Genomic DNA, 15,256 nt, shown 5'->3' on the forward strand with positions numbered 1-15,256 from the left:
GTTCACCCAACTGGCAGTCCAGCTGGCCACGTCCCTCACCCTAGAGTCTGCACAAGCGCCTGTACACTGCATTCAGCCTTTATAAGCAGGTGTATCCACCTGCACAGACAGGTAAGCCCTGCCTGAGTCAGAAATAACTAATGGGCTATTCAAAGCCTACCAAAATGTCAATACACCTGGGAAGTCGGGATCTAAGATTTATATGTAAAATCACCTGTGCTGTAGAGAGGCAGCATGACAAAGGAAGAGCCCCATCATGAGGTTCCTGGGAGACCTGTCCAAGCATGGCACATTCAGCCAGCTGGGGTTGGCTAGGTATGCAGGGGTTGCCAGCAGAATGATTTCCCCTGCTTTCTCCAGAGCCACCATTCCCAGTGGTTCATTGTCACTATTGATGTTTGTTCATTTTAAGCCCTGAAAACAGGACTCATCATCTTGAGGTGATGTGGATTTAACATCGTCTGTCTTTCCAGGTCCCGGCCTAGAAGGTGTCTTTCTCAGGTAACTTCCTTTGTGCCAAAAACCAAAGGGGTCTTTTCTGAAGTGCATGCTGGGTCCTGACAGCATGCAGGCCACATAGTCTGAGGCCTGTTCACTTCCATTTTGTTCTGCTGGAAAACAGAAGGATTTCCTTGCTGGTCATTCATTCAACATTGATTACCATGTGCCAGGCAATGTACTGCATGAACCCAGCTTGACAGTTCTTAGGTACAACCTCAGGAGAGTGAACAGACCAGAAACTAGCAGGGTGAGACAGCTCTGAGAAAGGATTCCTTCCTTCATCAGGATGTGGCCTGAGAGGAGCTCTCTGCCCAGGGAAAATACGCTGCTATCAGAAGGCAGTTCAGACATCTGAACAGAAGTGAAAGACCAGGACAGTTTTGACCCAATCCTTTACTGTACAGAGGAACTGAAGTCTCCCAGGAACTTCTCCCCAAATGTCTATAAAGCCAAGTAAGGTTACAGATGGCAAGTACAGAAATGCATGTCTGAGAAGACAGGGTAGAACCAGTCTCTAACGTACACTCAATTGCTGAACTGACTGGAGGAGGTTATTTGTCTGACAGGTTGTGTTTCACCTCCCTGGACTAGGCGCACGAGCACTGAGGTTTGAAAGCCCTTTAACATTTGCCTATTTGGTAATGGCTCGGAGGCTGCAGAACCATTGCAATGTATAGTATGAGCAGTGTAGCTCATTGCCACATTGAGATCAACGCAGACCTGTGTGGGACAGGCTCGGGGAAGAACACTGCCTCTCCAGGCCACACTCAGAGGCCACGTTCCTGAGAGCTCAGAGAGGCCAGGTCATAGGTTCCAGGGCCCAGAAAGGCCCTTGACCATTCAGGGGGTCAAAATGTCCCTTACCAGCCCCAAACTCCAACATCCAGAAGCCCCAGGGGAGGGGAGCCCCAAAGGTATGGCCCCGCTAGTGACTTTGCCCTGGTAGGAGGGAGACAGGCTCTCATCATCCTGATGAATACATTTCTGTTGGCTGCATAAAGACATTGGACTCTTTCCTTGGTATTTGGGCTCATGCTCTGAAAAACATGTTTACTAAAATAAGCCCCAACTGTTCCAAAAAAGATTTTTTTCTTTTCTCATAAAGATACAAAACCCAAGGGCAGCAGATAGGGACTGTTGATGTAAGACCAAGAAGTCTTAGACTCCAAATCACTCTCTGTTTATTGGTCTGCTCTTCTCCACAGAAGACAATTCAGGCTCAAAGTTCAGTTTTCGAAACTCATTTCCTGGGGCAGACCTCGGCAAGGTATGCATTAAAGTGGGGGTGTGCAGGGACAACCACACCCAGGAGACAAGAGTTCCTGGAGCTCTCTCTCTCTTCCTCTCTCTCTCTCCATCATTATTCTTTCCACTCTAATGATCTGATATTTTTAAAAATTCTGGCTCACCCTCACGACAAATAATCTACTTCCTGGATACTTTTGCCTTGCAAATGTCATCTTTAAAAACAACTATATTTTTTGTTGGTCTTTATTTTTAAGTAGCTTTCTCACCCCAGAGCCCCAGCTCCTGCAGAAATATTGTGTGACCCTGTCTGGAATGCAAAACAATCCCTGGAGAGTCAGTCTGCGCAGGAACTCACAAGGGTGTTTGCTATCAGCTTATCTGGCAAGAGGAATCTGAGACATTTTAAATATGAACTGTTGGTGTGGCCTGTCCCACTCCATTCACTTTGCCCCATCAATAATCACTTCCACTCATGTGTGAGACACAAAATGCAGAAAACCTACACAAACTCTCTGAAAATGAGCCCCCAGCAGAAGTTCCTTTCTCTATACGGAAACATCCATCAGACAGCTGGAGAATTCATATTTGGAGAAGCTTTCCTGGTCTCTGCTAATGTTTCTTTCAATGAATCTCACCTAGCAACAAGTGTTTTGCAAAGTCCTGGACGGTCTACTTCTGAACTCCCTTCCTCTCCCACTTCAGAGCTTCTCTCTCAATTGAATGTCTCATTCCTTGCACCCTCAGCTAAGAAGAAAGTATGCACACTACTCCTCCTTACTTCCAAACACCAAATCAGGCCCTTTCACACTACCACCCAGTTTCCTTGGAGAACTCTCTGCCTCCTTTTCTGCCTGGCAACCTCCTGATCATCCTTCAGTACCCAAGTCTCACAGCCCCTCCTTGGTGCCATCTTCCCTGTGTGCTGCTCTCCTCTCAGTGCTTCCAGAGCACTTGGTATGGCTCTTTATAATGATGATAAGGGAGCTATGAATGTCATCATATACATCTGTGCCACCACCAGGCCAGGTCACAAGTCCTAGGAGTAAAGGGACTAGGTCTTACTCACTTTTGCATCCCAAGAACCAAGCCCAGGACCTGGCATTTGGAAGTCCCATATTAAATGTTTGACACTTCAGTCAATGCCTTGCCTATTTTTCCCCAGCCCTCCCTTCTGTGTGCAGAGAGCCATGTGAAATGTGGAGCCAGGAAAGGCTTTAGAGTCAGATACCCTGTGTTTCAGTCCTGGCCCTTGTGGGCAGGGACAAGTTATTTAACCTGTAACTGTCTCAATTTTCTCTCCAATATAACAGATAGACATGCCTACCTCTCAGAGAGCTGCTATGAGGAAAAACAAGGTAATATATGTAAACCTAGTGCTTGCCCAATGCAAAGTGCTCAAGATGCATTTCCTTGAGCTCAGCAGGAAGTGTTGGGTCAAATGGAGTTCTACAGAAAAAGTGAGTGGTTTCCATTCTGGTTTACGTGCCATCAGCATAGTGACAGGATGGCCAGCCTCTGACAGAAAGAGCCCCTCTCAGAGCAAGCGAGAGTGTAATCCATGCCCTTTGCTGGAGGTTCTCACAACAAGGCCTGCTTAGCAACAATGCTCATGTGATTTTGATTTGAATGGCAAACTCACAGGAGGATACTCCTGCTAAGGCTGGGCCATCATATAGCCTTCATTTCCTGTCTTGAATTAATCTTTCACCCCAAGACACATCATAAAACAGAATAATGGCAACTCAACAGTGTTAAGTCACTAAGTACAAATCAAAACAGCCTGCACATGAGAAGCCTAAACCTCTCCATGCTGTTGTACCCAGGTTTTATTAGGCCTTGATAAACAATGAGGTAGGAGCAGTGGGGGCCCTGCTAACACCTGAGACATTCAAGTGCGGGGTCTAGGAGAAAAGAGGAAGCATGGTAGCTGAACCCACATGAGGAGGCAACATGGAACTGTGGAGAGAGCCACTTGCTGGGAATCAGGAGACTTGGCTTGCTCTATGGGTATGTTTGAGTCATGTCTCTGGGCCTCAGTTTCTTTACTAATAAATGAGAGAAGTGGATTAAAGAATCTATAGTTCTTTTCAGCTTTAATACTTTACAATTGTAAATGTTAGAGACAAATCCACCTTCCCGACCTAGCCTTTCCCCTTTTCATGTTGGTTATTCATCTGAGATATCTCTCATCTCTCACTGAGCAACCTTCTACCAATGCTATTCCCTTTATTTCTCCAAAGTGTCTGGTCACCGCTGATCACAAGGGTTGGCCAACTTGGGGCCATATTCTTAAGAACATATTGACTACCCTCTGATCAAACAACTCAGTACAATCCAGGTACCCTGGGGCATCAAGGACTTGAAAATCCCAAAAACCTTTAATCCCATTTTCCTCTGATACCAACCAACTTTCACTCCTTAGATCTCTAACAATCTCACCAGGTTAGAGTTTTCTCCCATGATGCCTGGCAGGAGACTAGGGCAGCAACAGGGAGTTCTTATCTGCACTCTGGCATAACTCAGGGTGGGGCAGGGGAGAGATGGCAAAGCTACGAAGGTCAGGATGAAAGTGCTTACAGAAGCAAGATCTGACTGCATGAGGAGGAGGTGATCTGGAGGAGAAGACAGTGCTAATCACAAGGACAAACTGAGAGAGGCACTGAGGACCAGGACCACAGAAGTCAAGGAGACTTCTTTAAGATGCCACCAAACTTCCACCCCTCCCTGACTTCCTGAATAAGAAATCTGAAGGCAGCTGAGGTTCTATGACTCGCCCAAGGCCACATGGCTAAGCTGTGAACAGCCAACACCAGTACATGGGTCTCTTGGTCTCAGCCCACTCTTATTTCTACTCTATTCTGTTGACCTCGAGTCTAACGAGGCCAGCTGGATCCCTTGCAGACTCTAAGAAACATGACCCAAGTGTCACTTAGGAAAAGAGCAGACCCAGCAGATATTTTGATAACTGCCTTCCGGAGCCTATGAATTCTTTCCCATCTTGACATGGTTTTCTTGTTCTTTCTCCAGCCCTTGCCACAAAAATATGGAAAAGTTCAGAGGTCAGTGAGAAGGAAGAGGTAGGCTCCCTTGAACCTACAGAACCCTGCATATCTAAGATAACACACACCTGTCCCTCTTCCTCAGTCTAGAGAAGGTTGGTGGGGGAAGGGTAGAAGGAGGAGATGAGTGAACTGCCTGGAAGGCTGACCTGTTTAGGCCACAGGTATTATTCATGGGCAATTAGATGGGTCACTGAAGGTCTGTGACAACAAACAATAGGATCTGCTTCTGCCAAGGACCTCTCATAGATCAGTGTCTAACATATCATCTCAACGTCAGGAGGAGGAAGCTCCAAGTAAAAGTCAAGAAATTAATTATTCAGTGTGCATGACCTAGTTCCCAGAGGTAAGGGTGGGTGAGAAGACAGCTCACCAGTTCCTTATCATGGCAAGAAACTCAAATATTCCACAGGGTAGTGTTCTCTTTGCTGCCAAAGAGGGTCCACTTATGGTTAAGAGTGGCCAAAAACAAAAGAGCCAAAAGTCACTCATTCCACAAGTGTTTACTGAGCTCCTCTTATGTCTCAGGCCCTCCAGGGATTTACTATGGTTGGAGTTTAGCAGAGGAGAGACATCATGGAATTTATAAACAGCAGGACTGGGCCATGCCCCAGCTCAGCCCTTAGACAGCTGCATTGCCTTGGGCAGGTTAAGCCTGCTTAAGGCAAATTTGTCATCTGTAAAATGGGAGAAGTCCACCTGCTTGATCATGAAGATGAAATAACCTTTATAAAACGTAAAGTGCAAAGAATAGGAAGTGTAAACAATCATGATACAACATGACACACTTCCCCTGCCCTAGAGAAGTGTATAATTTGGGAATGCTTTGGAAAATAATCTGGGGTACCTATTTGGCAAGCATCACATTCTCTGTAATTTGGGGAGATTTTGTGTTTCACCCTGCCAATGGAGATGAAGCTGGCAGTCAGTCCCAGTCCTCAAGTCCAGGAAGTTGCAAGAAAAAGTGGAGTGAACACAGAAGAGTAGCCAGGACCCACCTGGCCCTGGGTCAAGCCTGGATTGAATGGATGAGCCAGGAGGGACCCAAGATTCCAAGGAGAAGAGAGAACAGCAGCATATGTGCTCAATCAGAAACAGAGCAGAACCAAAATTCATCTGAGGGCAACAGGATTGAGCCAGCCAGAACTGCTCACACTCCCCTCCCCACACACATTTCAGACAACGTTGGAATTCACTGTTCATTGCCCGACCCTCCTCTGTGGACAAACTGTTTTCTGTTTCTCCAGAGAGGGGACAGTTTCTCAGGCTGTGACAGACTGGCCAATCAGCTCTTTGTCTGGGTCTTTCCCCAGATACTAAGAATGAGAACTCCTGGAGCAGCTTTCCCTGAGGTCCAGTCAACCCCTTGTCATCCTGCCATTCAGTCCCGTGGACTCCTCACCCCATGTGATCCCTCAGCACCCACCAGGCCAGCTGCCAAATGCCCAGACACACACGCTGGCTGCCCCTCCGCTGGGGCCTCCACCCATGCCCAGGCTTCTTGGATTGGGTCCTGATGCTCTTCCCTCACACTCACCTTCATCCTCCCTCCTCCCACAACTAAACTGAGCCTCTTCAAGGCCCTGCCAAGGCTCACATGTCCAGGGAAGCTCCCGGAGAGAAGGGTGAGTTTTATTCATCCCTATGTTCCTTCTAACTCATGGCTTTCTGTGAGTTCTTTGCCCTCCTGTAAACACAGATGTATGGTCCCAAAATGTTCTCTGATTGCTGTATACAGGAGCAGAGCAGAGGAGGAGGGAGGAGGGGTGCCAAAACGCCAGACTGGAAGTCCAGGGCCTGCATTTCGATTCTCCATTGGACACCAGTGAGTCCTGTCACCTTGAGAAAGTATCTTCAGGCCAGGCCTCAATCTCCCTGTTTGGCAATGAGGGGTTTACTCTAAACAACCTTTCTAATTATAAGGTTTGACATTACAGAAACCAGGCTAGCCTGAGACACAGAAGACCTGGGTCCTAGGTGCTTATTAGCCTACCACCTGTGGCAGGCTATCCGACTCTTCAGACCCCAGCCTCCCCATCTATAAAATAAACGAGGATAATATGACCACCCCACTCAGGGCACAAGGTTCCCATGGAACACTGTCCGTGATAAAGCTTTGTGGACCATAAAGCCCTGATCAAACCTCAGGGTTGAGACTCCTTGAGTCCACAAACAGCTGCTGGTCCCCTGTGATGTGCCTGGTACTGTACCTGCCGAGAATTGCTGCCTGGCTCAGACAGGAAAGCTAGAGTCTGGTTCCTTGCCCTCAAGGCTCCCTCAGGGTAGGTGGGACAAGCAGATGAACGAACCTTAACTCAGTGGTGTATCTGAGGCATGAACACAGCACTAGGGGAGTGCAGAGGAGGCGATGCTGACTCAGAGGGAACAGCGTGCCCTGGGCATGGCAAGCTGCCCCAGGATGGTGGGAACATCCCACACTTTCCTAAGCCTAGGACCAGCCCCCAGGAGCTACTCCATGGTAAACAAGATCTACCACTGTGACTTACTCACTGGATTCTCAGGCATCACAGTGGTTAAAGTCTTCTCTTTCTGGGATGAGACACACACAGGTTGCCATGATCCTTTAAAAACAAGAGCCCAACAATTAATGTCAGTGACATCATCTTAGTTTACGCCTCCTTTCTAGTCTCCTCCAAGAGGTCACGCACGCTTGTGCACTTTGCCTTGTGGGACACTTCACCCAGCAAGAGGAAATGGACAGAGAATCTCTCTCTGTGCTCCAACAAGTTTTGCACATGAAGAAAGGAATAGCAAGATGGCTAAACAAATTCTATTGTTGGCTGCAGTCAGGGCACCCTAAGGGCTTATCAGATCTCTACACAAAGACTTTGCTGAGGAGTAGGAGGGATCTGGAAAACAAAGCTTTATTCGCTGCTTTAGTAAAAACAGAGAGTGTCAGAATTTCTAAGCATGAGACACAATGAAAGTAAATCAAGCAGGTGTAAAACTTGATAACAAGTCCCCAGTGTGAAACTGGTCCCATTGTCTAACACTGAGTAAACTAGGGAGTTAGGAAAGTGCACCAGCTGATCATGGCTGAGTTTCCTAAACCAATTATTCTCTTGGCTTCTAGTGACGACCCACAATATTTGATGACATCCTATTGCTTCTGCAGAACATGCCTCTATACCTGTTTGGAAAATGAAGCCCAGAGTTACAAAATATTTCTAATGATTTACCTCCACATTAAAAAATAAATCAAAATATTTAAGAAGTAACCTCAAGGGGACAAAAACTAACACAGTTGTGAAATTTCACATCTATAAGAGGCAATATTCATACTCCAGGGAGGTATACACACACTTTGCTCAACAGAGTGGTGCCTCCACACACACACACACATACACTCTCACACACACACACTCTCTCTCTCTCTGGCACACAAAGAGCACACATCGTTAGCGTGCTGGGAGATGGGATTCGATTCACTGTTCAGAATTCTCAGCCTGTTAATGGGAGAGAGCCTACGAAGTGCTATGTACCAGTCACACATGGAACCATCAAGGGTGGAGACTAGACCTGCTTTATCTCAGTGGCTCCTCACAGACAGCAAACAGAGGCTTGCAGAACAGACAGCACTTGCCAAGGCCCCAGAGCAAGGCAGGATTGGAGGCCAGGACCGGCTGCCCCAGTGCTCATGGTTTTTCCCACCAAGCTGAGGGGAAGGTGTCCTGGACATCAACTCTGAGCATAGCCCTGGTGGGCCCACACACTGGGCGAGTCTGGCAAGTTCCAAGGGCGGCCACCTGGGCAGAAGTGGCAGCCCTGCCCGCCCGTCATCATCATTATCAAGCCCACACCCCTCGGGGCCTGTGCCAGCTGACAAACAGGCCAGCTTGCCTGGGCCACATTCTATCAGCCTGAGCTGCAGGCTCTGTGCTGCTGCTTCCAGCCAGAAGTCAGAGTGGCTAGAGGCCTTGACTTGTCTGCCCCCTGCTTCTCAAGGGGAGCTTCTGGGAGCCGTGGGTGGGGAGCTGGACATCCTGGTACAGAATTGCATCATTGGTCCAACCAGAGTTTCAGAAGCCAGGGACCCTGTCAATGCTTTCTAGATCTCAGGAACAGAAGCCCCTATCCACGCTAGGGCATTATGGAGACCAGCAGCAGGGACACGGGGCTCTTTAAGGTTCTGCTTGGGTTGTCTTCATGGTGGGTTGGAGGTAGGTATGACTGGACCAGGCTACAAGGGCTGACCACCAGTCAGATGCTCACAGAGGCCTGGGCACAGTGTCTGGCCACTCGAGGGACCAACTCGTACCCTCTGTCTGACCAACAGCCAAATACACTTTGAGCTCCCTGTAACACCAACAAATTAGAAGGTCCTAGAGTCCAATACTTTCTGGCCTTTGAGCGTCAGGGCCTCTGTTCCCTCATCTGTAAAATGAGGAGCTTGATACAATTGGTGATTTCCTCACCTGGGACCCCATTCAGTGGCCCTGCTCCAGGTACCCTGACTTTCAGAGACACCGACAAAACTACTTAGTTGTTGTAAGAGGGAGGGATTAACCTGTGCACAGGTATTGCCTTGGGTAGTGAACACTGCTACCTCAGCGAATACTCCCAGCAACCCTGTAAGACAGGTAGTACAGTATCATTACAGAGGGGGAAACTGAGGCATGGCCCAGCGAAGTACCTCACCCAAAGTCTCAATTAGCAGAGACCACAGCAGCCCTGGGACTACCAATGGAGCTGGCCTGAGTCCACACCCATGCTCATTCCCTGACACGATATTTTCCTTTGTAGTCAACCAGAATGAAGAAATGCTGCCTCTCCTTGGACTTGCCATCAGGCCAGTGTCAAGCAAAGAAGCATGAGGCCTCTGGTCCCTCGGGGGTCTGATTTGGGTGATACAGGGAAGGTTTCCTGTGAGATTAAGTGGGACATGACAGGCCCAAGTGACAGGAACTCCGGGAACCTTCCTCTTGGATGTTTTTCAAGTCTAAGTTCTTCCCTGAGGGACCCCAGCACTTGGACAGGGCCTGGAGCCTCCAGGCACTCAGTAAATATTTGTTGAATGAAGAAATGAATAAACTCAGAGTTTCAATGCACTAAAGACTTGTTCAAGAACCATCTGGTGTAGGTCAGTGTGAGATATATCAAGACCAGCTAAAACCTCACAGCCGACCCCTCAGCAGCATGCAGCAGGTAGGGGTCTCCACATCCCAGTCCCTCCCCAGACTGTGGACAAAGACTCAGGTGCTGAGCCAGACCAGAGGAGCTTCAGACAGAACAAGAGAAGTGTTACCCAGTGAGGCAGTTAGGAACTTGGGCCCTACCATCAGGCAAACCAAGGGTCCTATCCCAGCTCTGTCATTTTAAATTAGTTGGGTGGCCCTAGACAAATCACATCATCTCTGTGAGCCTCAATTTCTTATTTTAAAATGTGGATGATGTTAGTACCCACTCCATAGGGCTTCTCTGAAGATTAAATGAGATAATGCTATAAAGGACTTAGCCCGCTGCTCGCTCAGAGCAGGTGCTTCGAGGTGATGTCTGATATTATCTGCATCAGAGTGGGTGGTTAAGGGCACTTCTGGAGCCCTCTGCCTGGATTCAATTCCAGCTCTCCTCCTAACTAGCTATGTGATTTTGGGCAAATTGCTTAACTTCTCTCTACTTCAGTTTCTTGGTATGTAAAAATGGGTTGACGGTGAAGATTAAATGAGTTATGCAGGTAAAGAGCTTAGAATGTGTCTTGCAAAGTAGTTCAAGAAAAGTGAGTATTATACTTAATTATTAATATTACTAGTATTCTTCTCTTTCTCTCTCCTGATAACAGACTCCACCCCATCTCCCACTCTCCAGCCAAAAAGGAGGGTATAGGACTCAAGGTGGGCTCATGGGAGTATCTTTTCTCCTTAGCGATGGTACGAGGGGTGTGCACATGCTCCAGGCCAGGCCAAATTCCAATCTGAAAACTCCTGGGGAAGGCCTGGTCCTCTCAGGTTGGCGGCAGGGCTGTGTGGGGTCAGCTGGGAGCTGCCTGCAGCCATGGTGCACTGAACAGGGGACTCTGGTCTGGGGATGCTGGAGGTCACATGCTGCCTTCCTGGGGCTTGATTCTTCTGCACCTCTTTTGAATCTTTGAGCCTCCCCGAAACCTTCCAATGTATCCTTTTTAATCTAATTTTTTTTGTGTGTGTAGAGACAGGCCGTTGCTATGCTGACTATGCTGATCTTGAACTGCTGGCCTTGACCACTCCTCCAGCCTCAGCCTCCCAAAGTGTTGGTATGAGAGGCATGAGCTATGCATCCCATTTTTGCTTAAGCTCATTCAAGTTTGGTTCCTATGCCTTGAAACCAAAAAACTCTCAATAATAGCCTCAACAAGTGCCTGCTTTATCATCACCAAATCGCACCCAGGCAGAAAAGCCAGCTGCACACCTGGTGAGACCCAGGCAGCCAAGTGAGAGCAAATATGTACAGCAAGGTATCTACAGACTGAAGTGAGGGGAGGCCACTGCAAGCCCCTGGACCAGGGCCCTTCCTAGGAGAAGAAGGTACTGAAACCAACAGCAAGCAGCCCAGCCCTGTGCTTCCTGGCTGAGAACCGAGCCTCAGACCCAGCCCCAGGGCTATGCCTATTATGAGAGGGGAAGAAGAGAAAGAAGGAAGTTAGAGCTGATTTTCATTGACTTTGAAGTGGTGCAGAAAAAAAAAAAAAAAATCCAGATAGCTATTTAAAACAACTCTTTTTAGAGGAGGAAGTAAGGAAGAAAACAGGGAGCATGGATAAGTGAAGAAAACTGGCCTTGTTTGAGTACTTAAATGTGCCATGCACTGTGGGTCACACTCTTGGAGTTGTATAATCTTGTCTAATATTCAATGAAACACTGGGAACTGGATGATCATCCAGCCCATTTTCCAGATGAAGAAACTGAGGCTCAGAAAGGTCAATAACTAACTCACCAAGGTCATGCCACTAGTGCCTCGTGCCTGTTCCACCCAATGCACTCCACCTCCTCAGTACATTCTGATTTCAATGGAGCCTGAGGTCTTTTTCTCACACAGCCCATTTCCACTGTCACTCACATCTGTGCTCAGATCCCTCAGAGGTGATGGCAATGTCCTGCTGCTCCTTTATTCATAACTACTCAGAGGAAAGGGCAGCACTGAGACACAAACAGGAGAGGCAGTATCTTGACAGCCCAGGTACATCCTTGGGCAAGTTTCCTTTTTGAGACCTTAGTTATTTCCATCTCAAAGAGCTCTAGTGTGATTTTACTGGATGGCATGTATCAGTGGGTTTCCTGCTCTTGAGGGCAAGATTTGCCTATGCCTGATAAGCAGTCAACAGGCTGTAAAACATCATCTCCCTTATATGTTTTTTGTTTTATTTTTGTTTTTTTTCTCAGTCAGCTGTCCCAAGAGATTCTGACTTAACAGGGACGACTATAGTGCCTGACGCATAGCATTGTGCTAAACAATATTATCTTTGCTTGTCTCACTTGCTCACTACCTTCTGGACCAACACCCAAAGATGATCTATTCCCGTACCCCATGCCTACTAATAGCATGGGTTTAATTCCCTTCAGGAAAAGAAGTTGCACCTTCAGGAGTGTTTCTAAAGGGTTTTAAAGAAATGGAAAAAATGGCCAGGCACGGTGGCTCATGCCTGTAATCCCAGTACTTTGGGAGTCCAAGGCAGGCAGATCGCTTGAGGTCAGGAGTTCGAGACTGGCCTGGCCAACATGGTGAAACCCCATCTCTACTAAAAATACAAAATTAGCCAGGTGTGGTGGCACATGCCTGTAATCCCAGCTACTTGGAAGGCTGAGGCACAAGAACCGCTTGAACCCAGGAGGCAGAAGCTGCAGTGAGCCAAGATGGTGCCACTGCACTCCAGCCTGTGTGACAGAGCAAGACTCTTTCTCAAAAATAAAATAAATAATACAAAATATAAAGAAACAGAAAAAGAATCCATGGCCTGGTAGCAAAAACTAAGAACCAAAACATGCCGATGACCGCCCATCTCTCCTGCAGTATGGGCCATGAGATGAACACACAAATGAGCACAGGCAAGTGCCTTCTTCCACAGGCCCCAGGGAACACAGCACCAAGGTCTGCACAGGCATAAACTAACCAGTGGAGTAAACAGTAAAGACACAAGTGTCAGTTGATACAAAAGAAGACATAGCCAAGATGGAAGTGGTAGCCTCTAGTGTTTGCTGGAGAATTAAACTGGAAACTATGATCTGGAATGATATGAAAATCTTCCTGACAACAATCATGTCAAGAAGAAAAGCCCTTGGCAGGGCCTTGGCTGTATCTGTGGGTATAAGGAAAGTCAATAAGCCATCCCAAGCAGAAAGCCTCACCTGCTGACCCTCACAGGACACAGGCTTCATAATGCCACACTGCCCAGGGCCCAGCTGGCAGCTAACGGCTGTTCTCTTGTTTTCCAGCTGCCAGCTTCAGACAGTGGTTGCCCCAGTCATGGGAGATTATCCAGGCAGGTATTTCCCTTACTTTTCTTTTTCTTTTCATAATTTTATTCTCTGCTATTTAAAAAAATAAAAAGGAACTGGCTCATTTTCCCTGAGGGCATGATTTGGTTTCACTCCTGAGTGAGATATGGTGCCGCATAACACTCCTGGTGTTGGAGTGGCATACAGTACACTAGCAGGGATCCATGGGCAACTTGAACCAGACAGAAATCTGAAAGAGGGTGGAATGTTCAAGGGGTCGCATTTCCTGCGCTCCCCCCGGCAAACCTGGTTTCCCTTAAACCAGCCAGGAAATATTATTCAACCAGCATTTGCTGAGTGCCCTGGCTGGGACTGCGAGGAACATTAAAAAGCATGGGAAACAGGGGCCAGGACTCAGGAAGCAGAGGTGGTAGAAGGATGGGTGTTGCCTCACGGCAGCCTAGCCCTAGGCTTGGATCCCAGCCTTGCTGCCTGTCTGTTGTGAGACCTCAAGCAAGTCATTTCAGCCCTAAGGCTCATTTGCTCCCCTTTGTGGAATGATGCTTACCTTATAAAGCTAGGGTGAGGATTCAATGAGATAATACCTATCAAAGAATAACAAAAGCTGCCATGTGTTGGCCATTTACTATGAGCCTGGACCTGCGTGTAAAGTGCTTTGCATGGATTATTCTATCCAATTCTTACAACTTCCCTCTGAGGTAGGCATCACACATCCTCAATCTCAAATGAGAAAATGAGACTCAGAGAAACGAAAACACTTACCGAAAGTCATACAGCTCATAAAAAACAGAGCTAGGATGTACCCAGCCTCCATGCAACTGCCTGGAACATGGTGGGTGCACAAAACATGTTCCCTGCCTTCCCTTCACGAAGCTGAGAGCATGAGAAAGAACTCCCAGGAAACAAGTAAATGCTGAACTGGGGGCTCTTAGTTCTCCGCCAGGCAAGCATATGGAGAAAGGAGGTGGAACTGCGTCTGAGAGGGTTTAGGAAGCCTTTCTGAAGATGGCAGGGCTGAATCCAGACTTGGAGGATGGGGTGTTGAAAAGGCAGAGAAGAAGGAAAGTGCTAAAGAATCAAAGCAAAGAGTTGGGGCCAGGGATGGCCCAGGTGCAGAGGAGAGGAGACCAGCCAGTTTGGAGGATGAGAAGGGGGAGCTGGTCTGACTGAGGGATGGGCAGTTTGAGCCATTACCTTGGGGCAATTCTACTGGGATCTTTCTCACCTGCACCCCAGAGGCCCTCCTGCCTTTGCTCCTCCAGTCACGCGACCATCACAGAGGGAACTGAGAAGCAGTTCCGGATGCCAAAGCCCAGAAACCTCTCTCTTCCCGCAGCAGGATCAGAGTCCGCCTCCATAAGCAGGTGTGTTTGCCAATTCCCAGTCTGTGCTGCTCTGCAGACCTGCCAGGCCCTAATTCTAGCCCAAGTGCTGAGGTGCCAGGAAGCTAAAATGCTGCCATGTGCACTTAAGAAGCACCACCCTCAGAGCCTCCGCCCAAGCATTAAAACTTGGCAGGAGGGAGGAGGAGGCACAGGTAAAGCTGAGGCTGTAGGACCTGAGCCCCTTGTGGCAGGGTCCCTATCTTGCTGGACTTTGTATTCCTCACACCTGCTGGGACACTGTAGGTACTTCCTCAGTAAACTTTTGTTGGGCTGAACTAAACAGGAGATTCTTCTGCTTAAGGAACAATTCCAAGGAGTTTAACAAGTCTGAATTACGGGTTTGAGCCCTGGGTTTAGTCCCATCTTGGCTAGAAGGATCATTTGCTTGTTTGCCTCCCAGGGAGTAAGTACTCCCCATCCCATCCCTCTGCCTTGTGGCCTCTGATTCGGCCCCTGTAGGCCCCTGGCCAGGGCCCAGGTGGTGATTCTGGGTTCTGCATCTCAGCATGTGCTCCTCGTCTTGCCTCCTCCACCTTCAGTTGCAGGGTTCCTCAGGGCACATTTATGCTCAGGACAATTTCATACTCAGACACTGCAAATGCTTAAAGCTACA

General features: G+C 48.0%; 1 protein-coding gene across 23 annotated transcripts in view; it reads right to left on the reverse strand.

Annotated features, from left to right (window-relative positions):
* The window catches only part of LOC117080870 (F-actin-monooxygenase MICAL2), a 253,136-nt gene that overhangs the window by 217,609 nt on the left and 20,271 nt on the right, over positions 1-15,256 (reverse strand). For 14 of the 23 annotated variants that reach the window (XM_033206238.1, XM_033206236.1, XM_033206235.1 and 11 more), the window contains exon 2: positions 7,320-7,390. The exons of 4 other annotated variants lie outside the window; for them this stretch is intronic. The gene's annotated coding sequence lies outside the window, so the exon portion shown is untranslated. Of the gene's footprint in view, positions 1-7,315; positions 7,391-15,256 lie in introns of all 23 variants that reach the window. 5 more of the 23 variants (XM_033206260.1, XM_033206254.1, XM_033206251.1 and 2 more) reach the window with 1 other exon arrangement.

The sequence above is a fragment of the Trachypithecus francoisi genome, unplaced genomic scaffold (assembly GCF_009764315.1).
Source record: "Trachypithecus francoisi isolate TF-2019V2 unplaced genomic scaffold, Tfra_2.0 Lachesis_group8, whole genome shotgun sequence".
Taxonomy (NCBI): Eukaryota; Metazoa; Chordata; class Mammalia; order Primates; family Cercopithecidae; genus Trachypithecus; species Trachypithecus francoisi.